Source organism: Aotus nancymaae, unplaced genomic scaffold (genome assembly GCF_030222135.1).
Source record: "Aotus nancymaae isolate 86718 unplaced genomic scaffold, 86718_ANA_hifiasm-v0.15.2.pri h1tg000048l, whole genome shotgun sequence".
Lineage (NCBI taxonomy): Eukaryota > Metazoa > Chordata > Mammalia > Primates > Aotidae > Aotus > Aotus nancymaae.
In genome coordinates this window covers 1,814,757-1,831,167 of record NW_026988462.1, presented here as the reverse complement: position 1 = coordinate 1,831,167, position 16,411 = coordinate 1,814,757, and the positions used below count along the sequence as shown (strand labels likewise).

Sequence of the window (16,411 nt, the reverse complement as noted above, 5' to 3'; positions counted from 1 at the left end):
ACAACCAACTAGCCACTATCTCAAACCTCTAATGCCCTTGTCAGGCCCTGTGTTTAGCCACAGAACCCTCATTCTAGGAAGAATGAGCTGGTCTCCTGTTTCATCCAGAAAATCAAGCTGTTATAGGTGACCTCAAACGTCATCCCGCCCCCACCAACATCTACAAACATTTCTGCAGCCAATTTCCTTTTTTCAGCCTCAGAGGATAAAACATTTTTTTTCCTCTTCAATTCCAAAACTTCCACAGGTGCTTTTGAGTCCACCTCACTCCAGTGTCCTCTGGAACCCAGCTCAGAGCTCTCTGAGTTAATATCCTACCCCAATTTTTTTAGAGATAGGGTCTCAGTCACCCAGTCATCCAGGCTGGAGTGCAGTGGTGTGATCATGGCTCACTGCAGCCTCCACCACCTGGGCTCAAGTGATCCTCCCACCTCAGCCTCCAGAGTAGCTGGGACCACAGGCATGCAACACCATGCCCAGCTGATTTTTCTATTTTTTGTAGAGACAGGGTTTTGCTATGTTGCCCAGGCTGGTCTCAAACTCTGGAGCTGAAGAAATCCACTCACCTTGGCCTCCCAAAGTTCTGGGATTACAGGTGTGAACCACCGAGTCCAAGCTTCTTTCCATTCTTAACATGCTTCTTTCTGTCATCTCCAGGAGAACTGACTAAGGACAGGTCAAAGCATTGGTAGGTACTTCTCCCTCTCCATCCTGCTGTGTTCACATTTGTCCCATGTACATCCACCCATGAAAGCTCTTCAATCCTAGCATCTGGCTTCATACCCAGCAGGAGTTGGGTAGGGAATTCCTGTTCAGTGTGTGTCTGTTGAATGCAGAAGACATGTAGAAGAGTTACTCATGTGAACCAGTAACATCTGAGACAGGCCTCAGTTAATTTAGAGCTTATTTTGCCAAGGTTGAGGATGTGCCCGTGACACAACCTCAGGAAGTCCTGATGACATGTGCCCAAGGTGGTTGGGGCACAACTTGGTTTTATACATTTAGGGCGACATGAGACATCAATTAATATATGTAAGAAGTACATTGGTTTGGTCTGGAAATGCGGGACAACTTGAAGCAAAGGCATGAAGACTCGGGTCACAGATAGGTGAGACAAAAAGGGTTACAGTCTTTCGAGTTTCTGATTAACCTTTTCAAATGAGGCAAATCAGATATGCATCTATCTCAGTGAGCAGAGGAGTGACTGAAGAGAATGGGAGGCAGGGTCACTCTAAGCAGTTTCCAGCTTGAGTTTTCCTTAGTGATTTCAGGGGCCCAAGGTATTTTCCGTTCTTCCCCTTTTTCTTTTTTGAAATCCTCTGGAGAAAGCATTTTACAAGAAAATGAGTCTCTGATCTCAGGTTCCATCTGATTTCTCATAGCTAGAATGGTTTATTCCTAGATGAGTAGGTCCCAAAAGCTCATTTTTAACAGGTTGTGAAGTCTCATGTCCTGTGAAGAGAAAATAACGGAGAGGAAAGGGGAAAAAAACAACAACAAACAAAAGAACAATCCTGGAAAAATCGACGATATAGGCCACATTACTCTGAAGTCCATACATTACTAGGCAGTTATGAAAGTGGCTTATGTTTGCAGACAGGTTGCTGTTATTTTCTTCTGAAGTTTAAGTTGTCTGGCTTCAGTTCGCAGGGTTTTAAGAAAGCACAGCTTAGTTTTCAGTGACTCTAAATTAGGAAAAATGGGGAAAAGAAAAGGAAAAGAAATTGAAAACATTATTTTGAAGACTTGTAGCCAAGAAAAATTAGAATTTGGTCCAAACTATAGACAATAATAAAAATTGAGAAAAAATAGCCAAGACTAGAATCTAACAACAGGTCTACTATAATTTTGAAACATAATTTTTCTCTCTCTAGTTTCCCATTTTTACTAAAGACAAATCACAGTAGGACTGGGTTTGCTTTATTATACTTGGCTTAATTATTGTATTCAGTGCAGCAAGAACAATTATTTTTTACATAAGTTTTTAAATTGGCTTGGATGGAACTTTGTTCCACAGGAGGAATCTCAGATAAGACCTTTTTAAAGCTGAGCCCAGCCTTGGATTTGTGCCATCAAATATCTATGAGTTGGGTGAATTTCCTCTCCTCTTGAGGTTCCAAGATAAACCTGGGGCTTCCACACCTGTCGGAAAGTGACATTCTTTACTTACGCAGAACAGAAACCTTGTACAGGGACTGTATACACAAAATATGAGGCCAATTTTTCCAAGAGCTTTATTGGCTCCATAAATCAAGTTTGATTCCTTACAGGAAAGCATACTATTCCAGTCAAAGCCTTGATAAAATAACTAATTTCAATTGTGTCTTATTGCAAAAGAAAACAGATTGTTATTGCACTTATGCAAATAACTACATTGCCATAAATTAAGAATACTCACAAATAGTTTCCAAAGTCTGGAGAAACCAGGTAGAGAGAAACAAATATGCCCCAAATTTTGTGAACAGGAGTATACTCAATTGTTAAAAGCTGTAAATAGCTTAAAAGTTTTCTTAGCTCTGAAAAACAAAACAAAGTATCAGCAATGTTTTAGCAAAAAGTCAAAAAGATTACTTCAATTTTCTATTGGTTCAGTTAATTCAGTTAACTCCTGCTCTGTTTGATAGTCATTCAGCTCTCCACGAGAGTTCTGAAAGCTTTTTTTGTTTATTCCAATGTGACAATTTCCAAAGTTGTCAGAAAACCTGCATTTAAGTGCACCTGTTAGAGTCCTATAGCTGATTATAAACCCACCTTTTAAAGAGCATTTAAAACAAGACAAAACAAGAGAATTGTCCATGGATGAAAAAATGTTTTAAGGCAGCCATCGTTAAAACACACAATTGAAAAGGAAATGTGTTACCTCTGTGGCACACAATAATTTTAACACTTATGATTATTACTGAAAATGTACACTAAGTTATATCAGAATTACAGGAGTTTCCTATAATTTAGTAACACATACCAGTAACATATTTATACAAATATAGTCCAAAGAAAACCAAATAGCATTTCATATTTGACAATGCTTCCTGTATAATTTTTATACAAAAATAAGCCAAATTATTTCATTTTTGAATTTAGGGAAACTAATGTCTTAAATAATTAATTAGGTTAGAAAAAGACATAAGTTATAATTTGATTTTGGAAAGTTTGTCAAATATAAAAGGTTTAAAACACTTGATATTATAAAATAGGATTACAGGTCATTGTAAAGTCATTTATTTAACCAAAGTGATAATTCAAGCATTTCAGAAAAAGCAAAAACCTTTATTCTTTGAGAGAGGAGACTTAATTTTCTAAACAACAAGCCCTAATAAAAACAGCATGAAGTCAATTATATTTGTTTTTTAAAATTTTGTAAGCAAGCTATAAAATTCTATCTTGATTCTAAAATATAACTTCCATAAGCCTTTTATAACCTTTGTAACCTTTATTAAGAAGTTGGTTAATGCTTCAAGAAAACCTTCTTAATCTGACACAGGGGTCTACATACTGGTTTTGCATTAGTGTGCCTTTGACATTAATAATTAATTTATAGAGAAACTGAACTTATTTTATCTTTCAAAATTGGCCCTTACAATCTTACACACCCACCTCTTCCGTGTTAGTTCCTGGGCCTTGAGGAGTTGAATAGCTTTAATTTCTTGCCCTGTGTCTCAGGAATGCAGTTTGTTTTGATTGGCATCTTCTACAGGGTCTGAAGATGAGGAGGCTGTAATTGCTGACAGTGTTTAAGATTAAGCAGGACTTGGTGTCCTTTTTAGACCCAGGAGTTAAAGCCCTCTAACTCAGGGACTTTAAAAGCACATACAAAAAGATACATGGATGTAATAACCTTAATTTAAAAAAAAAAAAAAACCCGTATATCTCAGTTTTTTTTTTCTAAGCAAACCAAAACATAATATGACAACTTGATTATATGAAAGTTTTTGTTTTTTAAAAAAACATATAAATCCTCTTATCATGACTCACACTGACTATTCATGACATGATCAGACTTTCTGATTTGTTCTCAACATCCCTCCTTTTTAGACAACCAGTTATTTTATTTTAAGACTAAATTTACCATACAAGATTCTTTCTTATATGAAATTATTTCTCTTTAAGCTCTTTTACCTCAAAAAAGAAAAGAAAACCTCTTTATTTTTATAATTTTCTTTAGATCATTTTTTATTCTTGATTCCTTTCATCTTGTTTTATACATAAGCTTTGAATTAGACAAAACTTGTTCACCTTTTTTTGGGGGGGGGAAAAAAGGACATTCTGTTTTTCCTTTAGCAAGAATGTTTTCCCACAATATATATTAAATGGAAAATACCTAAATAATGAAATATCCATTATTTAATTTAATATAACTTTATATCATATATTTTGATCAATTTGTCTACAAGTATTCCATTACATTTACCTAATTGTTTTGTTTACCTAATTTATGAAAACTGTGATAGTCATGATTTAAAGTTATGAAACCACCATTGCAAAATTATAACTGAGACAGTGAAAAAAAGATTTGACCTAACTGACTCCATCTTGCTCTTGACCTCCAAGGTGTCCTTGTTCATTTCTCCGCATTGGCTGAACTAACTTAGAGAAGAACTTAGTTTATAGTTTAGCTTTGAAACAAAGACCATAACAGCCCTTTCCCAAAATAATCCTCCTTATTGTCTCTGGATCAGACTGCCTAAAGCCACAGGATTAGAAGTTATGGTAATCTTACTAAATTCAAGATGCAGCTATTTTCATTAAACCCATATCAATGTCTTATTTATTAAAAATTACATAAGCGAAGATCATTCTGTTTTGGGCTGGGTTTATAGTTTTGTAACCCCATGACAAATTTTAACACCTTACAGTATTTGGCAGGGATAAGTATTAAATTGCTTGATTAACAAATGCAAGTGGGGCTGGGCGCAGTGGCTCACGCCTGTAATCCCAGCACTTTGGGAGGCCGAGGTGGGTGGATCACGAGGTCAAGAGATTGAGACCATCATGGTCAACATGGTGAAACCCCGTCTCTACCAAAAATACAAAAAAAAAAAAAAAAAAAAATTAGCTGGGCATGGTGGCATGTGCCTGTAATCCCAGCTACTCAGGAGGCTGAGGCAGGAGAACTGCCTGAACCCAGGAGGCGGAGGTTGTGGTGAGCTGAGATCACGCCATTGCACTCCAACCTGGGTAACAAGAGTGAAACTCTGTCTCAATTAAAAAAAAAAAAAAATTCAAACAAAAATGTATGCTAGCAATTCTTAAGACATTTGTAATGTTACTTTACAAATAATTGTAAAGCTAGCTTATTTATTAAAGATTTTACTTAAATTACATAAACTTGAAAAGCATTTGACTAGTCTTTTCTTTTTTAGTATCTAATTCAAGCGCTTTTTAAAAAGCCAATTAATTAGAGCTCTTTTATATATTTTTAGTAGTGAAACATTCTGTATGCAACACATAAATACATATAAAAACATATTAGGCATGCTGATGGAAGTACATTTTATAGATTTATAAAGTACCCTCCTTTTTTTTCTACCTTAGACTTTCAGATTCTTGATAATCTGTTTTATAACCCTAGAGAGTTGTCAGCTAAATTTGCACATTAAAGGAAACAATTCAGGTGAAAATCAAATAGCAAAATTTACATCATAAAGTACGGAGAAGGAAAGTCTGGTGGTGCTAGAGGGAGAAAGTTTTATTTTTCTTTGAGCCAAATTAAACATAAAAATTCAGCTACACTCTTCCTTAAAAACCCAAGAGTATCCTTTGTTGTAATAACTATTTTAGAAAAAAAAAATCAGTTGAAAACGAAATTCAGTCAATTGAGAAGAAAAAACAATTTTTTACTCAAAAAAACCAATGTCTTAGGGGAGAAAAACAAACAAAAACACCAAAACTATGAAGTCCTTTCAAATACAAACATGCACAGATACACACACACATTGGATATTAGCCTTTTAATTAAGCTGGCTTTTAACCATTGAGCTCCTTAAAGAAAATTTTTTAAAAATCTTATTACCATACTTCAACTAGGACAAAATACTGCTAAACTAACAATGATCATACAAATTACACGATTCCTGAGTGCTCTTCATGTAAGCAGCATTATATGTAAATTTTTGGTGCCACAAAAGAAGTAGCACTTGAATATAAATTTTCTCAGCAAGGCAATTTACTTCTATAGAATGGTGCATCTCACAGATGGAACAATGGAAAGCACACACCACAACAGGGGAGGGGAAGGGGTTCTTAACCCTGATGCAGGTAGCCCCTACTGTTGTGTCATTCCCATATTGGCTAGGGTTGGACTGCACAGTCTAAGCTAATTCTGATTGGCTATTTTAAAGGGAGTAGGAGTATGAGCCAGAGTGGTAGGATGAGCAGTCTGACAGGAAGGACGGTTATGGAACAGATAACTAAAGGTGACTCAGGTCAGAGCAGGTGATCAGGGGTTACTCAGGTCAAAGTAGGTGATCAGGATGGGTAAGGACAGAGCAGATGACCAGGGGAACAGATGTGAACTACTGATTAGAACTACTGGAAAAGGTTGTTTACTGAAACTATGAGGAAGTTAAACTTTAAAATGGAGGACAAAGAACTGAACATACTGACATACTGATTCTTTGAAGAGAAATTTAGAACTCATTGTATCCAACAGCAGAAATTAACAGCAGCTGGTTGTTAAGTGCTAACTTCAGTCGTTTAAGAGGAAATTGCTAGACAGAATCCCAAACCAGTTTCTTACTGGATGGGTCTCAGGCTGTAGACTGCTCTCTGCCATTCTAGAAGCAGGAAAAAAAAAAACTCATCTTCCCTGTTGGAAGCGAGCTCAAACTCCACAAAGGAGTTACCTGCCTTCCATCATCATGGAAGCAGAAAAGCTTGTTTTCCTGTTTGAAGCAAGTAAAACTAAAAAGAAAAGGGGAGTTGTACAAGCAAAATAAACTTTGGATCTCAACCAAATTTTGAGAGATCAGGGATTCTCTGGAGGGAGTGCTCTCAGACCTCAGCAAATTGTCCTATTGGTTTGAGCCATAAAATTAGCTTGTGCTGGTACAAGCACCAATAGATCTGTCAAAGGTCAAGGGCACCGTCACTCAGAATCCCCTCATGGTTACCAAAATGTGAACCCAGAAAATCTGAGACAGGTCTCAGTTAATTTAGAAAGTTTAAGGCCAGGCGCGGTGGCTCACGCCTATAATCCCAGTACTTTGGGAGGCCGAGGCGGGTGGATCATGAGGTCAAGAGATCGAGACCATCCTGGTCAACATGGTGAAACCCCGTCTCTACTAAAAATACAAAAATTAGCTGGGCATGATGGTGCACGCCTGTAGTCCCAGCTACTCGGGAGGCTGAGGCAGGAGAATTGCTTGAACCCAGGAGGCGGAGGTTGCGGTGAGCCGAGATCACGCCATTGCACTCCAGCCTGGGTAACAAGAGCGAAACTCTGTCTCAAAAATAATAATAATAATAATAATAATAATAATAGATCAGGCCGGGCACAGTGGCTCACACCTGTAATCCCAACATTTTGGGAGGCCAAGGCAGGCGGATCACCTGAGGTCAGGAGGTAGAGACCAGCCTGGGCAACATGGTGAAACCCCATTTCTACTAAAAATTAATAGCTGGGGTGTGATCCACACCTGTAATCCCAGCTACTTGGGAGGTTAAGATAGGAGAATCACTTGAACCTGGGAGATGGAGGCCACTGCACTCTAGGCTTGAGTGATAGAGACTCCATCTCAAAAAAAAAAAAAAAAAAAAAAAAAAGGAATAGATCAATATTAGTTCCTTAATTGTCACAAATATACCATACTAATGTAAGATGTTAATAAAAGGGGAAACTGGGTGTGGGGTTTGTGGAAAAATCTTTGTACTGTCCTCTCAATTTTTCTGTAAGTCTAAAACTATTTTAAAAATAAAGCATATAACCTATTAAAAAACTTTTTAAAAATGTAGACAAAAATTTTTAAATGTAGACTCCTGGGCCTCCCTTCAGAATCTCAGGTAACGAGCCCCAGGACTGTACTCTAAACAAGTGTCTTGGAAGGTTCTTGTGCACCCTAAAGTTTGAACACTGTCTTAAGAATCACAGCTGGGTGCAGTGGCTCACACCTATAATCCCAGCACTTTGGGAGGCCAAGGTGAATGGACTGCCTGAGGTCAGGGGTTCGAGACCAGCTTGACCAACATGGTGTAACTCTGCCTCCACTAAAAATACAAAAATTAGCCACGTGTGGTGGTGCATGCCTGTAATCCCAGCTACTTGGAAGGCTGAAGCAGGAGAATCACTGCTCAGAGTTATAAAGAATTGTTGCTTACGGTGGCTTACGGAGTGGATGTATGTCTATTTGTCTGCTGCAAGCCTTCCCGTGGCATTGTTTTGACTGGCCTATGAATGTATCCACAGGAGCCAACACTGAGCACAGTCCACATACTGGGCTGCCTTCCTCCATCCATCCGTGCCCTGTGTTCCAGCATAGGGCTTAGATGTGACCCAACTCCAGGGACGGTTACGTGCCCATCAGCTCCACACAGCCTCCACTCTTCCCTGCTGCTCCTAACACTTTAGGAGCCATCATGACCATGTCTGTACTGTTGAAGTGTTGAACAAACCTGTTCTCTGTATCTGTGTCACTATCAAAAGTGGGAAAATGCAAGATAAATCAAATTAGCCTGGGCCAGGCATGGTGGCTCATGTCTATAATCCCAGCACTTTGGGAGGCTGAGATGGGTGGATCACTTGAGGTCAGGAGTTCAAGACCAGCCCGACCAACATGGTGAAACCCCACCTCTACTAAAAATACAAAAATTAGCCAGGCATGGTAGCACATGCCTGTAATCCCAGCTACTAGGGAGGCTGAGGCAGGAGAATTGCTTAAATCCAGAGGGCGGAGGTTGCAGTAAGCCAAGATCATGCCACTGCACACCAGCCTGGGCAACAGATCAAGAGTTTGTCTCAAAAAAAATCAAGGGAGCCTGTGTTGCTAGAATCTGGGAGACGGCACACCTTTATTTGTGTAGGTGGAGACTATCACTATGTGACGAACATGAAAGCTGTTGGCGCATGGCAACATATTCAAGCTTATGTACAAGCCATTAGTGGTTGGGGCATGGAAAAATACTGAGGCCCTGTATGTATGTTATTTGTGCATAAGAATGAAACTCCTTGACCCTGAAAACAGGACAGGGAGTGGAGTGTGTGGTGTGATAAGGAATGATGAAAACAGCCTCCTAAGAATGCGATTTGCGGGTTGTACAAGGTCACAGGTGCCTCAGTAACCGACCTCAAATGGCCATCTACTGGATGTTTGAAGTTACTACAAGCCCTTTCAATAAATACTTGGCGGTCAGATGCTGCGGCAAACTCTCTCAGAAGAGCTACTACCCCCAGCCCCACTCAGCTGGAATTGTCTGAGTACTTCATTCTCGGGATTCACTGCAAACCATACGTTTTGCAAAAGTGAAGTGCATGTGTTGATCATTTGCACCAGTGTGCTTCCCTCCTTGAAGGTGCCCATGGACATCTGAGTGTGCCAGCCCCCGTTTGGACCTCAGGCCAGTGAGGGATGCTGCAGTGATAATCAATCAGGCCAAAGGTGGATGCTGGAGGAAGGAGAAGGTGGGAGAATGACTTCTTCCCCTCTGTTTTATCACCCCCTGGGAATGCCACGGAGAGTAGCTTGACTCCCTGGAGAGTTGGGATCCTGACAGAGCTAAGCTGGAAGCTGCCTTCCTGGACGATCACACTGTTCTGGTTCTTTATTACTAATTGCTACTTTAGGAACAAACTGTCTCATGAGTGTTCTGGCAGAAACAGACAGACTTGATTTTCAGAACTGTCTTTTCTTCTTTGCCAATGATCAGAGTATGATTACCAAAATGATGATATTAATAGTAGCAAGCACTTACTGTGGGCAGTACTTCTCATAGCTTCCACCCATCACATACATGGGGCATCAGCAGAGGGGGCAGTGACAATGATCCTTTTGGCTCCCCCAACTAAGTGATCCCGTCTTCTCCATGGTGGCAAAGGTGCTGATGGACACCACAACATAATCAGTGCTGGAATGACCCCACTTGATTTGGGTGGGATCTCACTCCTGCAAGATGGTGATGGGATTGTCACTGATGACAGGCTTCCCATTCTCAGCTTTGACGGTGCCATGGAACTTGTGATGGGCGGAATCATACTGGAACATGTAGACCATGCCATTGAGATCATTGATGGTGATAATATCCACTTTGCCAAAGTTAAAAGCAGCCCTGGTGACCAGGCCCCCAATATGGCCAAATCTGTTTATTCTGGCCTTCACCTTCACCACGGTGTCTCAGGGATGCAGCTGGCACTGTGCAAGAAGATGAGGCTGTCTGTCAAATGGGAGAAGCAGAGACCCAGAAAATTATTTAAATGATACCTTTTATCTTAAGAATTCAGGTGGATTTTTTTTCCTTCTCAATTCAACCTGTGGGTTAATTAGCAGATGTTAGGGTCTCTTTTCCTTTCTTTTAGAAGTCTAGAGTCAGGGACCAGATCCTGTCAATTGTCATCACAAAAGGATAATGACCAATGAATGCTATACCTCTATTTTATAGGTAGAGTCTCATATACCATTTAAACTCCATGATGTAAGGATAATATGGAAAATTGGAGAGGATTCAAAAACATTAAAATGAGCAAAGGGTTGAAAAGTTACAGAAATATTTAGTCTGGAGTAGAAATGGCTGAAAGGTGTTTGCAAAACTCACTTCAAATAAATGAATAAACAAATCAAGAGGATATTGGGCAGATGTTTTGGTTTTGTGGCTGATGGAGCAGATTTGGTTAAGGCCATTGCACAGAGCAACTGCAAAGGAATACAATAGACGAGGCTCTGTACCAGGGATCAGGGCTACACCCAATAGTGAGCAGGTTTTAGTTGGAAGAATGGATGGCACACAAAGGCAGTGGTTCATTAAAGCAAACCTACCGAGATGGAAAACGTGGCGTCAGAACTATCTAAGGTCAGTGTCAGGGTTCCACCATCCCTGTGCACGTTCCCCCCACCTCGGAGTCAGGCTTCCTCGTGCAGGGTCCACCTGAGTCCCACTCTGTCCCCTTGTTGTGTTTGCACCAGGCAAACCCTCCTAATCCTGCTGGCTCAGAAAACCCAAGTGGTTATTATTTTGTATCTTTTTGGACATTGGTGGGGTTCTCATTACTGAATAAATTCCATTCTAAACAAATACTCCATTCCCAGCAGGCAGAAGGATATAAACATTTGGCAGATCAGCTCAATCATCTCACTTTAACATCTTAACCAACACCAGCTTCCACAAATAAATGATATCACAGTAGCAATATAGAGGAGACTCTGCCAGCAGACTTTCTGACACTCTCCTGGAACATAATTTGTCTTAGAATACTTTTGGAAATCCTTTGGCCATACTAGGGGATGGGTAGAGGGGAAGGAGAGAGGTGGAGTCCAGGGGTAAGAGGATAAAGAGATTAGGCAATTCGGCCTCACTTCCTTCTTTCCACTTATAGCAGCCTCTGTAAAAGCTGAGGGCAAGTCCAGTCAGGCTGCACCCACAACCTGGGAAAGGTGCAACCAGACACATACCTGGTGACAGAAGTGTCAGCGAATCATAGAGCGTGGTGGAGGGAGAGGGCGGCCAGCCTAAGTTTGCAGCATTTGTAAAGTCTACAGCCGGGCATAGTAACATCCTAGGCCTTCACATTCACGCACCACTCAGTTGCCGACTCGCCCAGAGCAACTTCCAGTCCTGCGAGCTCCGTCCGTGGTGTGTGTCCTCTGCAGGTGGACCATTTAAAATCTTTTATATTGTATTTTTCCTGTACCTTTTCTGTGTTTAGAGACACACATATTTACCATTGTGTTACAATTGCCTACAGCATTCAGTACAGGCCCATGTTGTACAGGTTTATGGCCTGGGAGCAATGGGCTATATCATATAACCCAGGTGTGAGGTAGACTACACCCTCCAGGTTTGTATAAGTACACTCTGATGTATGCATGGTGACAAAAATGTCTTCCAGGGACCAGAGGTAGGTGAATAGGGAGATTGGGAAATTCAGCCTTACTTCCTTCTTTTCACTTGTAGGAGATGCTACTGGTGTCCCAACCACATTCTCTTTGCCCACCCTGGAAGTACCTAGTGCTTCAGTGGCAATTCTCATATAAGCACCAATGTCCCTCTGCCTGAGAGTTTTCTCTGGATACAGGGGTGTGCTTGACCCATGCATAGAGCAGGCTGAAAGTGCCCAGGGGCTTATAACCCCCGGGAGAATCTCCTACTTGTATCTGAAACTTTTGTCTTAGAGTCTGCTTTTGGAGAGACCCAAATTGAAACAGATGGCAATAATATGAAATATTTTTAAGAATTCTAGTGATGAAATTTAATGAAGTTCTAATTCTCTTAAAAAGTATCTCAAATATTCTGTTACATTTTGTTACTTTTGCAGTAATTGTTCCACTGCACTGCAATCCTTTCACCCAAATATACATCTGGAAATACTATAATAAATAATGCAGCTCCCATTTTAAAGGAGGTTAAGGCTGGGCACAGTGGCTCACACCCATAGTCCTGGCCTGTAATCCCAGCACTTTGGGAGGGCCTCAGCAGGAGGAACACTGAGCCCAGGAGTTCGAGACCAGCACAGGCAACATAGTGAGACCCTGTCTCTACAACAAATAAAATAATGAGCTGGGTGTGGTAGCATGCACCTTGTAGTCCCAGCTACTTTGGAGGCTGAAGCAGGAGGATTGCTTGAGCCCAGCAGGTCAAGCTATAGTGAACCACAATCATGACCCTGCATTCCAGCCTAGGTGACAGAGCAAGACCCTGTCTAAAAAAGAAAAAAAAAAACTATATACATAAAATTATTGTTTTATATATAAATTAAACACATACACATATCCCACAGTTCTGAAGGCTGGGAAGTCCAAGATCAAGGCACCAGCAGATTTGGTGTCCGATGAGGGCTAGCTGTTTCCAGCTGTGTTCTCACATGGTTTGAGGGCAAAACAAGTGGCGTCAGGCCTCTTTTAAAAGGGCACTGATCCTGTTCATGAGAGCTCTGCCTTCATGACCTAATGACCTTCTAGATGACTGACCTACCAGCACCACTGTACTGTGGGTTAAATTTCAACATATGCATTTTGGGGGACACAAGCATTCAGATCAGAGCAACATGTAAAATGGAATAGGCCGTAGACCTGAAAGAATACAAACAGGCTTTTCACCCACATAAGCATGTAGCAAGATAGTCAAGATGGTTAGAATCGAGAACAATTTGGTTTTTGTGCAGCATTGTGTCTGCCAGACCTCGTGTGTTATCTCCCAATTCATTGTTGACAACCAAAAATACCCTATGGATTTCCAAACTGCTCCCTGCTAAGTAAACATCCAATGTGAGTATTATTGCATCACTGAAAATATTTAACTACTCTTTTCAAAGGTTCCAGACTCACCGTCTTTCTTTTTTCTCTTTTTCTTAGAGAAGGGGTCTCACTCTTTGCCCAGGTTAGAGTGCAGTGGTGCAATGATGGCTCACTGCAGCTTTGAATTCCTGCCTCAGCCACCCAAGTAGCTGAGACTACAGGTATGCACAACCATGCCTGGCTAGTTTAAAATTTTTTTTATTTGTAGAGGCGAGGCCTCCCTATGTTTTCCAGGCTGGTCTCAAACTCCTGGCCTCAAGGGATCCTGTCTCAGCCTCCAGCGTGCTTGGATTTCAGGTGTGAGCCACTGTGCCCAGCCCCGTTTTCTAATAAGCATTAGTTTCCTATATATTATATGTTGAAAGTGCATTTGAAGCAGTCCAAAATGCATCTGAAGCCTATTTTATCCAAGGACTGACCACCAACCCTAGTCATTATCTACTTATAGCCCAGAAGGCTATTGCCGAGAATCTCTGGAGATTTGGAGAGGAATTCCTCAGCCACAAAGTGAAACAGGGTATCATCTCTATGCTGGGGGCACAGTAGATACCATTTGTACACAACTTGATACTTTGGAAGTTTGTGATTCTTGTTTGTTATTTTTGGCCCTCTCCACTACTTAGTAATTTTTAGGAAGAATTCTGGTCTATCTCAGCTATTCAAAAGGAGCACTGTACTAAACGCAGCAGAAAGCAAGGGGAAGGTGGTTGTCAGGGATGCTTGGCCAACAGTCTTCCCTGCTGCCTGAAAAAGACTCTCTCCTTTGACCAAAACTCCAGTCAGGCGTCTCTGAGTCTTCTGCTTGAGTAGGCCCCACTTTGAGCATCCCTCTCTGTCCTTGCAGAACCCAGTGTCAGCAGGAATCCTGCTAAGTGGGTCTAGTAAAAAGCCCCTACTCTTGGTTGACCACCTTTGATATCTGATCACCCTGGCCCACCTTCAGCAGGAATCCTATTAGGTCTGTTCAGACAGAAACCTCCTTATCCTTGTTGCTTCCTCTCAGTAATCTTCCATGCATGCTTTCCACCCTGCTCCTTGAATATAAATCTCCATACGTCCTCGGTAAAGTTGGTGTTGAGTTCAATCTCTCCCCACTGCATGGCCCTGCAGTGCCCGTCTACCTATCACCATGGCCCCCTGAACAAAGTCTGCCTTACCATCTGATATGGTTTGGCTGCGTCCCCACCCAAATCTCACCTTGAATTGTAATCCCCACGATCCCCAGGAGTCTAGGGAGAGAACTGGTGGGAGGTGTCTGGATCATGGGGGTGGTTTCTCCATGTTGTTCCCATGATAGTTTATGAGTTTTCACAAGATCTGATAGTTTTATAAGGGGCTCTTCCCCCTTCATTTGGCATTTCTCTCTCTTTCCACCTTGTGAAGGATGTGTTTGATTCCCTTCTGCCATAATTTTAAGTTTCCTGAGGCTTCCCCAGCCATGTAGAACCGTGAATCAATTAAATCTCTTTCTTTTATAAATTACTCAGTCTCGGATATTTATAGCAGTGTGAGAACAGACTAATGCACCATCTTGAACAAGTGTCATGAATTATTTTTTCTTTAACCTTACCCACCTGGAGATTTTCCTGATGCGAAGACCTCAGAAATTCTGTTTTTTAAAGGAAGTCAATGGCTTCACATCAAAATGAGCAGGATATAACATTTTGTAAAACACATTCCATTTTTTATGGGCTCACTCTTTCACAGTAGAAGACAGAAACCCAATAACTGAGACAATGGTGTAAGTTTTATAAAGTAGGGGTACATCAAGTGTTATGTCAGCACAGAAGAGCAGATAACCACTTCTGTCATTACAGTCTGGAAGAGGTACCATTTCAGCTGATATTGTGGCAAAATAGTTTACCCAGCAGAGGGAGTGGGTCTTATCCACTCAATGATGTTCTTAAAGTACCTAGGTAGGAGTGCTAGGCAGCAAATGATTCTTTTAATGTGTATGTCCATACATTGTTATGTGTAGGTAGCCTTATTAATTTGATTGTAAATAAAAAGGTAATAATAAAAATGAAATCACCAAATTCTATAAATTTGACCTCAAAATATGCTGTAAGTTCTGATATTATTCCTACTCTACCTGGGAAGGCAGAGCGGTTACCTAGGAAGATGAACTGTGGAAGTTGGCTGTGGATTGGTGATACCTGACCTCATGAGTCAGGCTTACTCTGACTCCTTCTGGGTCTCTCTGGTAGAGACAGCCCTTCACCTCTGCAAAGCTTATCCAAGTGTCTGGTGATGTCTTCATAGTGCACATAGCTTCTAAGGCTTACAAACATACTCCTACCTTCCCAACGTAGAAAGCAGACTCAAAAACAGATTCAACAAAACAGCAAGGCAATAGGTGATTCCTAGGGATCAACAGAATGAGTTCTTCATAATAAAATCTAAAAAAAGAGAAAAGGTGGAAATATCAGCCAGGGCAACAGAAATGATATACACCAGAGTTTCAGGAACTTCATAGTAAAGGTCGGATGAATTACACAGTGTACGGTTTCCTTCACCTCTGTACTACTGACAATCCAGGTGGGATAATTCTTTACTGTGGGAGGGAGCCAGGGAGAGGTTGGCCTGCTATTGCTGGATGTTTAGCAGCACCCTGGCCTCAGCCCATCAGATATCAGTAGCATCCCCCCACCACATTGTGATGTCCAAAAATGTCTACAGATATTGCCCCTGGAAGTCAAAACTGTCCCCCTGAGAATCACTATGCTAGGGCATCTCAGACTTTAAGGTGCACACAAATTACCTGGGATGCCTCCCAAAGTGCCAGAATTACAGGCCTGAGCCACTGTATCTGGTGGGCAAATGTCTTTAATGTCTGGCTTTCAGACATTCCTCTTATGCTTCAACCAAAGCAATGTATTGCAACAATGTATTGTAACAATGTAGTGCAACAATGTATTGTTGCAATACATTGCTTTGGTTGAAGCATAAGAGGAAAACCTGGCCTCACATAGATA

At 41.0% G+C, this 16,411-nt stretch overlaps 1 long non-coding RNA gene across 6 annotated transcripts in view; it reads right to left on the bottom strand.

Annotated features, from left to right (window-relative positions):
- LOC105709128 (uncharacterized) overlaps nucleotides 1-16,402 on the bottom strand; it is a 58,238-nt gene extending 41,836 nt beyond the window's left edge. For 3 of the 6 annotated variants that reach the window (XR_010337285.1, XR_010337287.1, XR_010337289.1), the window contains exons 1-6: nucleotides 15,736-16,402; nucleotides 11,595-11,786; nucleotides 9,904-10,362; nucleotides 3,595-3,688; nucleotides 2,399-2,516; nucleotides 567-1,685 (exon numbers count right to left, since the gene is read on the bottom strand). This is a non-coding gene — a long non-coding RNA (uncharacterized LOC105709128). The remainder of the gene's footprint in view (nucleotides 1-566; nucleotides 1,686-2,398; nucleotides 2,517-3,594; nucleotides 3,689-9,903; nucleotides 10,363-11,594; nucleotides 11,787-15,735) is intronic. The other 3 variants (XR_001105453.2, XR_010337288.1, XR_010337286.1) reach the window with 3 other exon arrangements.
- Nucleotides 16,403-16,411: the final 9 nt, after the last annotated feature.